Below are 14,914 nucleotides of genomic sequence, written 5' to 3' on the forward strand. Positions count from 1 at the left end.
CTCTGACTTGTTGATGGGGGCAGTGTTTGGTAACTTGGATAATAGGCTTGGTTCTGTGGGTTCATTTCTTTTTGAGTACTTGGAGTGAAGGAAGTCTCAGAGGTGATGTACAGGCAGAGAGTGTGGCAGCCTATAAGAGTGACTCTATCCGCTGACCCAGCTGGTATATTGCTTTTAGAAGGGGATGTTGAGTGCTAAGGAAGACGTCTTAGTGTGGCCTGCTTTGGGAACAGCTTCTTGACCTATCCCAGTACTGTGATATTGTATTTGTAGTGTCTCTTCTGCTCTCTGATGCCCCCTTTCTTCCACTCAGCACCTAATTTCTTTCCCTTTATTTGGCTTTTTGTCTTGTCTCACGACTTTCTTCCCCTTGCTTTCATTTAAATTCCTCCATCCACTTTTGGTTTCGAAAAGGAAACCATCACTCACAGAGTGTCTGGTGTTATGGTGGGAGAGGTTGGCTGGCACCTCAGCCAGCCACACAAGAAAACATTCCTGAGCCTGGTCATCTCCGAGGAGACGAGACTCCAGATGCTGGCACAGGGTGCTACAATGACTCACAGTAATAGTTCTCTGGAGTAGATTTCCGAAAGTACAATGCCAAATCAGAGCCATGTCTCTTGTACACCCCCTCCATTCCTTGTAGGCAAATTATATGAGATGTCAAACCATTGAGTCACAACTAGAAAAGCCAGCTGTATTATTCTCGTGGTTAGCCACACCAGTAGGCTGAGCCATGCATCTTGACACCTGGGATCCACCTGCCACTGGCAAAGTGGCTTGTGTACTTCAACTTGACCATGTGGTAGCTTATACTATCCAAAGATGCTAGCAAGAAACTATTTATCCAACATAATCATCTGAGTTCTTCCTTGTAGATCCCCATCAAGACACCATGAATCCGGCCAAACTTGTGATCACTTTCACCAATAGATTTGGTGGAAGACCCACTAATGCAATTTCCCAGGCTCAGTCATAAAGGATGGTGCAGCTTTTGTCTTGGCATGGAACCCATGGAGATCTGAGCTTCAGTAGAAGATATCTACCTACCTGAAGGCCCTGTGATGTGATGTGGCTATGTCACACAGAGTATCCACAGGCAGGTAATCTCACATAGTCCCAAGGAAGGGATGCAAGTGAAGAAACCTCTGGGTGGTGAGCTTGAGAGGTGGCTCAGGAGTTAAGAGCACTCATTACTCTTGCAGAGAACCCAGATTTGGTTCTCAGCACCCACACGGTAGATCACAAAAATAACCTAGAGGATTTATGCATCTTCTAACACCTGTGGGCTTCTGTATAAATGTGCTTCAAATACATACACTCAGACACACAGACGCACATAAAATGGATACATGAATATATTTATAAAGAGAGTCCCCAGATGATCCCAGCCCAGCTTTTAAGTCAATCCAACCTTCTGAGTCCTGCTGAGGTCTTGGATGTCATGGAACAGAGACAGCTATCAACAGCCACTTCCTTATGTTTGCTCCAGATTTCCAATAGACAGAATTCATGAACATGATAAAAATGGTTGCTGTTTGTTTTAGCTTTGTAAGGTTGGTTATTTCACTGTAATGTGATGAGGACAGACACACTTTGCCAATGACGAGACCCATATTTGCCTTTTCTGTCTAACTTTCCTGTGCTTTTATGACCCTGTAGTCCTTATTATTGACATATCTGTCATTTTGTTTTCTAAAAATAGTGCTACTGGGCTAGTGAGATGGTGTACTGGGTAAAGGTGCTTGATGCCAAGCCTGACAGCCTGAGTTTGATGTCTGGAATTCACTGTAGAAGAGAAAAATTACTCCTGTAAGTTGTCCTCTGATCTTCACATGTGTTTCTTGGCATACATGCATGTATGTGCATGTACACATACATATGTACACATATACACACACTAAATGTAATAACAATTTAAAGGTAGTATTTTTAAAAATTATAAACCCAAAATTTAAGATAAAAGATACTCATAATCCTATTATCTAAATTAGAGCCACTTAGACTTTCTCTATTTACAGCCTTGTTTTGAGATATATATTTATTTGATCCTAGATTTGTAAGCTCCTAGGTATGTAAAATAGGCATACAAACAAAACGCTAATACTAAATCATAAATAAATTTAATTTTAAACAATTTATATATAATTTTGTTATTAAATATGCAAAAAACCTTACAGAAATGGGTGTGTTTCTCTTTACATTAATAACTATACTAAATCTTGTGTAGTTAATTGATTCCTGGGATGTACAGCATCTTCAGCCTGTTATGGAGTTAATGGATATTTTGAATTTGCAGTTGTCAGTGATGAGGCACTGCTTCACAATTATTATTATTATCATTATTATCATTATTATTTTCTTTAATAAAACTAATCAGCAATTCAAATGCCAATTTATTTCGCTTTTTGAGACTGGGTCTTTCTATGTAGCCTTGGTGTCTTGGAACTTGCTATATGTAACCAAGCTAGCCTCAAACTCACAGAGATCTGCCTCTCTCTACCTTCTTAGAATTTAAGCACAAGTGATGAGGAGGTCTCTGATTCTTATGCCTTCTCTTGGTCTCTTTTCCTTCTGTTTGTTTGCTTTGTCCAATTCTAATGTGTTAGTTTTTGTCTTATCTTATATTTTAGTTTATCATCATTTCTTAGATACCTGTTTATTTTCTAATGAGAGACAGAAAGGGAGTAGATCCAGGTGGGAGGGGAGGGGAGGGGAGGAGGAATTTGGAGGAGTAGAGGTGAACCTGCAATTAGAATATATTATGTGAGAAAAAGATCTATTTTCAATAAAAGGGAAAAAAGAATAAACAAAACAAAACAAAACAAACAAACAAACAAAAAAACCCATCAGCACAACACAGTTTTACACAGTGTAATCCAAGGATATACTGGTTCAATGATTATATGTGGAAAAATGATGGTAAGAAAATATTAAAAGCCTTTGTTTTCTGTAATTGAACTATTATCGTGTTTCTATAAGAGCAAATGACTTTCTACTTACTGTATAAATACATTTACAACACAATTTATAACGTGACAGGGCAAGACAGTACATAGAGTCCTCCATCTTGTGTTCTTTCTGAGGCCATTATAGGTTTAACTAGAATCTTATCTCCTTGATGGCAAGCCTTGTGGAAAATTAACCAACTGCATTTCTAGGAACCCAAGGTGAAGATGCCCCAGCTAACTGCTTATCATAGCTTCTGTTAAACTGCTTGCTTGCACAGAACCCCGACTCCACCTCCAGCTGCTGAGTGAGATGACAGGACATGTTTTCTTGGCTTCAAAAACCAAGTGTAGGTAACCCCAGCTGGCTGGAATAAATACTTTCAATTGGCTATAAATCATGTCTGAATGGTCATCTCTGGTGGATTTCACATAACAATAACACACATTAATATTGACTCATTGGAGGAGGCATTCATTGGTGTTGCACCCTATGACAGCATGCACATGTTCTATGCTCCGAATTGAGGCTGCAGTTAAATCACACAATGCAACATGGGTGGGTACTGCCAGAAATGACTCTGATTCATCATACAACTTATGTTAATTTGAAGTTATTGCATCTTCAGAAGACTGTTACTCTACTCCTCTGGGTCTGGTAAGTAGTTGCTTTTGATGGTGGTTAAGTCACCTTCCATCAGCCCTTACCCCATTTGTGTTTACTTTCTTTTCCATGTTTTTCTTTCCTTTCTTCTGCTTTCTCCAAGCATTAGCCATAATGTTATTGGCCAGAACTTTACCCACTGAGCCATCTCACAGTAGCCCTGAAAGATTTTTCTTAGTGAGCAACTCATGTTCTATTTGTCCTTCTCTGAACCTCCCCAGCTCCTGTGTGAAGGTACTGGCTTGAGTCTGAAAGGTCATATGACATGATGTATCATGAAGATTTGAAGAGGGGAAGTCACCTGCTTCTTTATCTCTAAAGAATAAAAGATATATATTTTTTAACTTGACAAAATATTTTTACCAAAGTAATGGTGTCAACAATGATGTCAAGATGTCATGCCCTACCTTTGCTGACTGTAGGGTCTCAGTTTGTTGTGGTGGTTGTTATAAACTCAAATTAAAATACAATAAAGCCATGGAAGAAAAGCTGATAAAATAGCAGATTTCTCTGACACTGTGTGTAGGTGTGTACGCGGGCTCCTCCCTCCTCTTTCTTCCTTTGTTCCTACCTTCTTTTCCTTCCTCCATCCTTTTCTCACTCAATTAAATATTGAGGGTAGTTTGAGGTCGACCTATTTTGCATGCATTTTAAATAATGACAACTTTGGTTTTAGTACTGAGAATCTCAAGTTTTCTTTTTCCAGACTAGACAATGAAGAGAGCTTTGCCTTTTGACACTCTGTTGCTTGTATGAACTTCTGTTTCATGGTGGAGAGAAGCTGAGATGGACTGCCAAAGTGTGCAGGGCATATCAGAGAACAAAAGTCCCTCTTTCTGGGACATGTTTTGATGGAAGCTTAATTCACTCTAGAGGAATTTAAAATAAAAAGTCCTCACCAAATAAGATGTATTTGACAACACTTTCGATTTTAATGTGAACCTGTGTAATGTAGACACAACTAAATCTGGCAGCATATTAATGTCACCGAAAGTGTGATTTATTTATAGAATTCACCATCTCCCCAGTTCCCAGTGAGAAGCCCATACACAGTAATTAAGCCATTATAAAAACACAATAGGATATAACATAATAGATCTATCCTGCTGTCAAGGCACACAGAGTGGGGGAATCAGGGGAACACAAAAGAGCACAATTCATCCAATTTAGTCCTGCTGTGGAAATGTCACAAACCAGTACCCTCCAAAGCATAAGGAGGAAAAAAAGTAATTTCCACAGACAACTGGGCATTGAGTCTTAATTGTCAGAAAATGGGAGCCCAACCAGCAAGCAGCCAACCAACCCACCAACATTGATCAATTATCGAGGGACAGTGGATCCAAAGTGCAGTGTGTACTCCAGGGGCTCCCAGTCACACTGGGAAACAGGCTCAGAACAAAAAGACACTATAGCAACGGTCCAGGAGATGTCACAAGGAGACTGGATTAAGCAATCCACACAGAAGGCACATTCTGTGAAGGTGAAGGAAAGCTGCCTATGCAGAGCCAGAAATGCCAAGGAAATCGTGAGGAGACAGTGGAAGTTTTGTACAGGAAGAGAAAGGATGACAGTAAAAAAAAAAAAAATTGAGAAACAAAACATTCAAGAAAACACATGCGAGTATTCAGTGAAATCGTTTTTAAAATAAAACAATAGACAGTTAAATCATGAAGATGTTGTTTCTGTTTTGAAAAGAAAAATGCTCTGACAGTATGTAGTAGAAAAAAAAAATGAAGGGATGGTAGGATGGCGTAGTGGGTAAGGTCATCTATTGCCAAGGCTGACAACCTGACTTTGATTCAATTTGGAATCCACATGGTAGAAGGCGAGATCTAACTCTTCTACCGTCAACATGTGCAGTGTATGTGTGGTAATGGAAATGAAAATAGCTCCATGGGCTTATAGAGGATGGCACTATTGGGAAGTGTGGCCTCGTTGGAGGAAGCTTGTCACTTAGGAGTGGACTTCAGATTTCAGATGCTCAGGCCAGCTTCAGTGCTCTCTCTCTCTCTCTCTCTCTCTCTCTCTCTCTCTCTCTCTTGCCTTTGGATCAAGATGAAAAACTCTTAGCTCCTTCTCCAGCACCACGTCTGCAGGCATGCTGCCATGTTTTCCACCATGATGATAATGGACTAAACTACGAGCCAGCCCTAATTAAATGTTTTCCTATATAAGAGTTGCCATGGTCATGGTGCCTTTTCACAGTAAGAAAACCCTAATTAACGCACTATGACATAAGTGTACAGAAATGCACACACACACAAGTAAATGTAACAAACTATCTTAACTAAAGATATATAAAGTGCTTGTAATATGATACATTAAAAAAAATTCACATGTAGTAAAGAACAAAACTGGAAAGGAATAGATCAACTTTTATATATTATAATAGTCATACATAGCTGGGCAGTGGTGGCGCATGCCTTTAATCCCAGCACTTGGGAGGCAGAGGCAGGTGGATTTCTGAGTTCTAGGCCAGCCTGGTCTACAGAGTGAATTCCAGGACAGCCAGGGCTACACAGAGAAACCCTGTCTCAACTTTACCCCCCCCCAAAAATAGTCATACATTTTAATATAATAGATACACTCTCACACACATACATCCACACACATCTTGCAGTATAATAGATTGAAACTAGGGCCTCCTAGGGGATAGGAAAGTTCTTCCCCCAGTCCAACTTACAGGTTTTTCAAATGAATATTGAGAATGTGGTAATTTTATTTTTTCTTTTGAAATTTTCTGTTTTCTAAGGTAAATACTAAGATCTGAACAAGAAATCAACAAACAAAAGGACACAAAAACTTTAAAGAATACTTCTTACTGTCACACAGATACAAGTTTTATATAGTACGTTATTCATCTATAGATTATTTGACACAATGTGTTGAGATTTTTCCGTGTTATCTGCACAAACTCAATTGTGCTCCTGAAATCTCGTATGTTGAGGTTCTATCTGCCAGTGTGATCACTTTTTTCTTACAAGTAACTAAGGCTGAATAAAATCATAAGGGTGGGTCCTTAGGAAAAAAGAAGCCCTAGGGATGAGCATGGTGGGGCATGGCCCAGGGGACACAGAAGACAACAGTTTGCAAACTAAAGAAAAGGCAAGCCTGCCAATATTTTGATTTGAATTTCCAGCCTCTGGACTTTTGAGAAAATACATTTCTTTTGTTTAAGTGGCTTAGTTTCTGGTATTTAGTTATAGCAGTGCTGGCAGACACTGTATTTGCCCATACAGTTTTTTTTTTAACCAAAAAAATTAACCTAAAAATAGCTCATGGTATTTGTGCACTAGAATGAACTGTCCATTCCACTTCCATCTCTTACTTTTGTTTCTTTTGGGTTGTCACTCCCACACCAAACATTGAGCACATGAGCCTTTCTGGGGGACCTTTCATATACAAACCATCAGCCTGGCCCCCATCCAGTGCCGATGAGTGCTGCTGGTCCTCGATGATGCAGGGAGAACACGTGTGCTTCTGAGGGTGTGACCAGGCCTTTCCTTCAGGACTAGATGACTTGTTCCCCAGCTCCTGAGCCTGTGGATGCTTGGCAGCACTTTACTGCCTGACTTTCCTTTTGTTGGCTAATTAATCTACATCCCCAGAGTTTCTAGAACACCAGCCTGCAAAACATCTCAGTTTACTTGAACAGTACCTTCTTCTCTAAGAAACGGACTTTTTTTTTTTGGTCTATGCCAAATGAAGATTATTCATCAGCAAAGATTACACTTGACATTGTGAAACACCCACGAGTTAGTTTAAGAGTGACTGTTGAAGCAGGGCTTGATGGCACACAACTCTCATCACAGCACTTGGGAGGAAGAGGTAGGAAGACCAGATGTTCAAGGACATTCTTGGATATATAGTTCCTGTGAAGCCAATCCTGGCTACGTGAAATGCTACCTCACAAAACCAAGACAACAAACAAAACCAGCCAAACAAACCCACAATCAAACACTAAGACTTAAGCCCAAGGAGGAAATTCTATTAATCTTTGATTTCCTACTGAAAGTGCCTTTATTTGCCTTTCTCTCTGGGAAGCTCTGTCTTCAGCTAGCCACAGGTGTTTGAAACAGGAGCCTAGATAGGTTTCGTGTGGTCCTAAGCAGTATCTTAACATTAGCACTTTCAATATAGAATGTCAACTCTGAAAAGCCGCTTATAAATAACCTAACTTTAAAATGGCTGGGTGATTTTAATGTGTCGTGACTTGGTTAGATTAACATTGGCTGTTGGAGAGATTTTATGACCAGGAGTGCAGGGGTTAGCTCTGGATATCACACACAGCTATGGGGTGGGGACTGGTAGCTGCCACCTCAATATCCTTGTTGGTTTCATTTTCTTCCCTTTTAAGATGTACTTGATTCAAGCCAGGACTTAACCAAGGTTGTATGGCAGTTAAAACCCAACTAGAACCAGTCAGTACCACTGAACAGCCGAGTCTCTTACATGAATTGTGTTTAGTTTCATTAAATCTTGTCTGCTCCATCTTTGGTCTATTTGGAGTTCATGGGTCTGGGATCACCTTCAAATTTTCTTCTCCACCTTGACTCTACTCCATTTCTGTATCTGAGCATGATTCCTGGGGCCATGTAGGATTAGTTTCTATTTCCTCCATGGCTAGCTCACACAGTGTATTCCTAAGGAAGGCGATGCTTTATCTGTCAGTAAATGTTGGGATAAGCTCTTACGCCCTATGAAAAAGCGTCATCTGTCAACAAAGAACTGATCGGCCTATAGCAAGGCAGTGGAGAACAGGTGGGACTTTTGGAAAGAGATAGGAATTCTGGGGAAGAGTCAGGCGAAGGAGATTTAGCATCAAGATGCAGAGGAAGTCAGATGTATGAAGCTGAGGAGAGGTAACCAGCCATGTGTCAGACAGATTGGTAACACAGGTTAATTTAGTTATGAGCTAGTTGGGGAACAATCTAGTTTAAGGTCCAGGCATTAATTCATATATAAATAAATAAATAAGCCTCTGTGTCATTATTCGGGCAATGGGCAGACATAGAAAAACCAAATGGTTATAAGTAAAGTCTATGTATCTTTCTCTGTTCATGAACAACTCTGGCGTCATTTACATAGGCATTGCCATTACATGGTAACAGAGACATTATGGATGGAAATAGGATTGTAGATTTTCAGACAAGGCTATTACTCTGGGCACTCTAAGTGAGCTTGTCATGTGCACACAGGACCTTGACAAAGTAAACTGAGGAAGCAGAAAGTTCAGGGAAACAGAGAGACAGTAAAAGAGTAGTTTTAACCATGTGACAGTCTTGGCATATCACAGATAGCATAGGAGGAGAAAGAATATTGGAGCTAGGATTTGCCTACACATGAAAGCCAGCAAGAGAACAGGAACCCCAGTCCTATAATCACAAGGCTGGAATCTGTCAACAAACTAAAAAAACAGATTCTCCTTTGGAGGCCACAGAAAGAAACAACCTTCTGTCACCTGGATTTTGGTCTGGCTTGGAATAGAAAATGGACCTACAGGGTTCCTCTCTAGTTCCCTGCCCTCCTCCATCTCAGAAGCCAATGAGCCACTTCCTTCATTCAAATAAACTTTAGTGGGTGGATCTGTTATTAGTTAACTAGTCAGTCCTGCTTCCTCCAGTCCCATCAAAACTCCACTCCCTGGCCTGTCACCCTTAACTCACTTCTTGCATATTTATTCTTGAAAAGCTTGGTATTTAGGCAAAAATGATTTTATGAGATGACCTGGATAACATGGGTGATGCTAAACCCTAACAGAAATGGAGACTGCGATGAGGGGGTACTAATGAAAGATGAAGGAGGGGAAATATGGAGAGGTATAGTAGAAAGGGCATAATATCAGATTAATGGGTTAGTTAATTAATTAATGGGTTAATTAATTAATGGTCTAACTATGTTAGACCATCTGGCTCTGAGAGACGAGTGTGTGTGTGTGTGTGTGTGTGTGTGTGTGTGTGCGCGTGTTTGTGTGTGCACGTGCGTGCAAACGTGAGGACAGTGTGGAAGATGAGATGACAGAGTATAGGCAATTCTTAGTTCCTCTTAGGACCTCACCTAAGACCTCACAGAGCGTCACTCCGTCTTGATTATCTGTGTCAGAGATAGTTCTCCTAACAGGTGGATTAGCAGTGGACTCACCTAAGAGCAGGAAGATACCTGTCACTCCCTGACTCTGCTTCATGGACTGCCAGCCTTGAGGACCTCTGCCCCTTGGCTTACCCAGAATAAAGCAAAAGACTGCAGAGGAACACTCATGTAGAGGCTGGGAAGGGCATGGACAAGGACAAAGCTCCTACAGCTTCCTCAGACCTCACAAAGTAGCAAGAGGAAAGCGGCATGACAGCCACACTGAACGCTCTCCTCGTGTAGCTCGCTTGTTGTTAGAGTTGATATTCTGCCAAGTATTCATATTTCTTGGTTGTCAGCAGCTCAGTGTGGGACAATAGGGAAAACAGTTCTTTTGCCCGCCCTACCCTTTAACCCAGAGAAGAATGGCTTTTGAGGTTGAACTTGAATGGTCTCCTTACCTTATTTGCCCTGACCCGGAGTTGCACTGGGCTAGCTAGCAAGGAATCCAGAACATGGGTACGGAAACTCTGTGTTTACCAGATGAGCCCAGAGCTTCCACACTTGCTGAGTCACAGCCTGGAGTGGTGATTTAGTGCGGGTGTGGGAGGAAGGCACGTTGTCAACCCGACAACCACCTTTTTGAATTGAGAATTTTAACCAAACTTGCAAGCCCCTGCCTAAGCCTTGAGAGTTTATTTTCTCTTGGAAAATGTCTGGATCTTTTTTTTCTCCCTCCTTCCTGCAAGAAGAGAAGAGACAGGCTAAGAGATGACAGGTTTACTTGGATATGAATTCACTGTTGGAATTTTTTTTTTCTGAGTTTAATGCCAAAAAGTTCTGCAATTTGCTGAATAAATTTTTCTGAAATTAGACAGGGGTGGATAATTGGGAGTGAGCTGCTTGGGTTGTCGGGCTGTGGTGGCTCTGCCCTTCTGGGAACATGGGTCCCTCCCTTCCCAGTCAGAGCTCCTGGGCAAGTTGATCTTTCTGAACACCAGGGTCTGATTCACAGCTCTTCAAGCCCCTTGTTCCCACTGTTGCTGAGATGCTCTCACTCTGAGCAGCCATGAGGTTTCCTCCTATTTGTCAGTAAGATGGGCAAGGGCTTCTTTTTATGGCATCACTCTTCAATGCTTTTTCTGTGGTTCTCAGGAAAACCTATAAAGAATGCAAGTCTTATGTGGCCCCAAGAGCTGCACAGTTAGCAAAAATAACCAATAACGTGCCTGTATCACTATGGGCTTTTCCATTCTAGAATGAGCTTTCTGGAGGGTAAGGAGAAGCTCAATGGTTAGGTGTGCTTACTGCTCTTGCAGAGGACCCTGGTTCTGTAGCCAGCACTCATCTGGAGTTTACAACGATCTGTAACCCAGTTCTAGAAGATGTGATGCCTTCTTCTGTCCTGCCCACACTCCTTCGAACATGTGGTGCACATAAACTCAGGCCCACACACATACACATGATGATGATGATGATGATGATGATGATGATGATGATGACGACAATGATGATTTTTTTGTTTTTAAAGAAGAAAAATAAATAAGCTCTCTGAGTCTCCCTGCCTTTGTGGATTGGGATGAGAACAGCATCTTGCAAGTGCTACTTAAAAGCTCAGAAAAGTCCACAAAATTATATTTCACCACAGAAAATGGCTTCTCTATAAAGTTTTTTTTTATAGAACATGGCTCTCTCTCAATTGATAGGCACAAAGTTTTCTTAGCTCAAGTTGTTCATTTGTGCTTAGGTGGGCATTGGGACTTTATAGCATCATTAATTAACACTGAAAGCATTGCTTAATACCCATATAACACTAACTCTAATTAAAGGCCCTGGGATAAACAATATTCAGTCACATCAGGAAGAGTATAGGGAAGGAGACCCTGAGGTAAGCATGTGTTTCGATGCTTCTCTTGGTCTAACCATATCACAGCCTCTGAGTGTTTACGAGGAGGAGCTTCTGGAAAGCAGGCTTCCCTACACAGCATCTGGTGGTAGAGATGGTTGGTGCTTCCATCCCACATTGCTGTCGGGGCAGGAACTGGGTCCACATCAAGCTCCCTGGAAGGGAAGGCTTTCTGGTCGTGGTATTCTGTGCAGAAACACCACAGGGAAGTTTCAGTCCTCTGACAGCAGGCTGGCTGTGAAGAGGCAGCAGCTCCCCAGTGGGTTATCTTCCCTCAGATGCTCCCGACTGAAGTGGAAATGCTGTCTGAGAGTGGAATAAGTCAGTCAATGAATTTCTTCTTTGAACTTCCCTGGGAAGTGGTTCTGAGACTTTGAAAATCTTCAAAAACCTCAGCCCATGAAATCAATACTTGATTTTTTTTCTCCTAAGTTGCCAGAGTTAACTAAAAAATTCTGCTCAGTAAGGAATAGGAAAATTCTCCCAACAAAAGACCTAGATATTAAAAGGGTGAATGAGACAGGGAAGCAACAGAGTCTGGTCTTGAGGAAGTACCAAGGAATAAATAAGGATTAACTTTGGTCATGTTTGTGGTATCTCAGGGCAACAGAAAGGAAGGGCCAGCATGGGCTTTTGGGGCTAAGGTTGGGGAAGGAAGAGGGGGGACAGGATAAAATACTGTCTTGTGGGAATTGGGAAGCAATGAAATGCCCTGAACAGCTTCATCTTTGTCAATGTCTTCAATGCTAGTTTTGAAGCTACAGCATAATAGTTTGTCAGTCCTTAGTAGGTATCGGATAGTATGAGTTTACATGAAGTATCACAGCTTAAAACCCTCACTGTACAGTCTGTGCGATTTGGTCAGTGATTTCCCATTGCTTTTCAGAAGATAAACAGACTCAGAAAGGTCAGTCAACTTGCTCAACATACTTCACCTCGATGCTACAAAACAGGGAGGCAAATCTGAGTCCGCCAAACTCCAGCCACTTGTTTTTGTTTACATGATGGTCCCAGATTCTCATAGAGTCTAACACACTTTGGGTGGGGGGAGATTGGTGGGAGGGGGTTTAGGGATGGGGATTATCCTGATTCTGATTTTCAGAGTCCTCAGTTTTATGTCAAAAAATGAACTCGGGCTGCTTCCAGTTGTCACGCTCTGGGTCTGAGGCCATTGTGTTCCCTCTTCTACCAGGACAAAGCAGACACTACTGGCTCTGTTCAGTGAGGGTTTTGGATGGCTCTTCTCCTTCAGCTATGGTGGTTCCTTCATCCATCTGCCCCACTGGCACTTGAATTGCTAACAGGAAACAACTGCGAAGAGGGAAACCATGCTTCCAGGCAAAGGAAATGCATGGTCCTTGAGTCAGTGGAGCTCCGAGTGTTGGAATGTTGGATTCTAAGATCCAGACCAGGGACATGCTCCCACAGAATCACACACGGACAGAGGATTCACTGCAACAACATGAGGTTTAATGATACCAGTGCACTGGGGCTCTCTCTCGCATGCAGGCAAGAGAACCCCGAACAAAAGCTGGGAGCAGTTTTTATACAGAGTTCACAAGGGCAAATGCAAAGGACCACAAAGCCTGACCTTCCTAGGTTAGGTGACTAAGATTCACACATTACTTTTATGACAATGAGTGTCTTCTGTTTGCCCAGATTTATTATGTTCCAGGAATGTGTCTCTGTGCCACTTCCCCACCCACAGGTGGGTTCCCTTCCCTGTGGTCTGAGGAATATTAATCAGCCTTTCCCTTCCTCCTCTGAATGTTAATCCAGCAAGTGTCCTCTGACCAAGGAATGTACTCCTCCCAGAATGTGGAATGCGTCGTGGGGCAGTGAGTTCTAAGTTCAAACCGAGACCTGAATATCTCACATTTGGTTCCTACACGAGAAGAGGAACCAGATGTAGCCAAGATGGCACCCACCACATGTGCCTGCAAATCACTGGAGCCCAAGGCCTCTTGTCTTTGAGAGTGGATTATGAGTCATCTGCCTCCCGCAGGATGCCAGCCAAGTCTGCAGCACCACTGGGGAGACAGTTGAGTAAAACCTGTCTGGGTTCAGCCTCTAGACATCTCTGAGCTGTAGCCATGGTTGCAGGAAGCAAGAAGTCATGGTTTTGATACAGGATCCCCAAACGCTCACACTCCATCTCCTCTCTCGCTATAGGAAAGAGCCATACAATAAACCTGGACTGCTGTGGCTTGGCTGCGCGGTTCAGCAAGATCGCTTGGCATCTTGAAACTGCTATAGAACCATTCATGACCCAGTCAGTTGCTCTGAGTGAGCAGCTGGTGTGGCCTGTTCCTTTTGAGTTATTGATAAAGATATCAAGCAAACAGCAAATCCTGAAAGCTCCTGCTCTTCTTTTTATTCAAGGTGTCAGGAGTGACGGATGGCTACTGGTTTTCACTGGAAGAGACAGGCTGGGCTTTTTAAAATTCCTTTCTCTCTTCCCTCTTTCTTATTCCTTCCTCCAGTCCATGTCACCCCCTCTTCTCTCTTCCTTTTCTCCTTTCTTCCCTTTCTTTCTTTCTTTCTTTCTTTCTTTCTTTCTTTCTTTCTTTCTTTCTTTCTTTCTTTGGTGCTGGGAATAGAACCAAAGTCTACACATACCAGGCAGAATACTTTTCTTATTGTGAGACAGAGTCTTACTAAGTTGCCCAGACAAGCCTGAAATGTAATATTCCTCTGCCTTATCCTCCCCAGTGGTTTAAAAATCCTATTCTTTGGACACAGCATGGCTGCTCCACACATGAGCTCCCACCAGCTGTGGTGACCTCCACAAGATCAAGCCAGTTAGAGATTCTACTATGGAAGAGGACGGGACCCTCAGGCTCCACTCTTCCCTCTTATGACACACATTTTACTTGCCTTGCAACATCACAGGTTCCCAAGGAGCTTTTTTTAATGCATTACCACATTTTGGTTAAACCTGGGAGGCCTCATTACTTCATCTCCACCACTCCACTACGTGCCTGAATTGTTCTATTCCCAATATTTCCCTCTATACTTTAATTTCCCCATATTTGATATAACCTCTCTCTAAATGTTTCTTTTTTGCTGGTGGCCTGTTTCTAGTTTTCTGTCTTCTACATGTGCTTATGTTAAATACATAAAAGATTTGGAGCTTGGACCTTCACATGAGAAGAAACATGTGACATTTGTGATTCAGCCTCTTCTTTCCTTATCTATCCTTCTATCTATCTATCTATCTATCTATCTATCTATCTATCCTTTACCTGCGAATTTCATGACTTCTTTTCTCTTTACAGCCGAGTAATATTCCATGTATAAATGTACCACATCTTTATTATCCATTCC

This window comes from Arvicanthis niloticus, chromosome 4, assembly GCF_011762505.2.
Source record: "Arvicanthis niloticus isolate mArvNil1 chromosome 4, mArvNil1.pat.X, whole genome shotgun sequence".
Classification (NCBI taxonomy): domain Eukaryota; kingdom Metazoa; phylum Chordata; class Mammalia; order Rodentia; family Muridae; genus Arvicanthis; species Arvicanthis niloticus.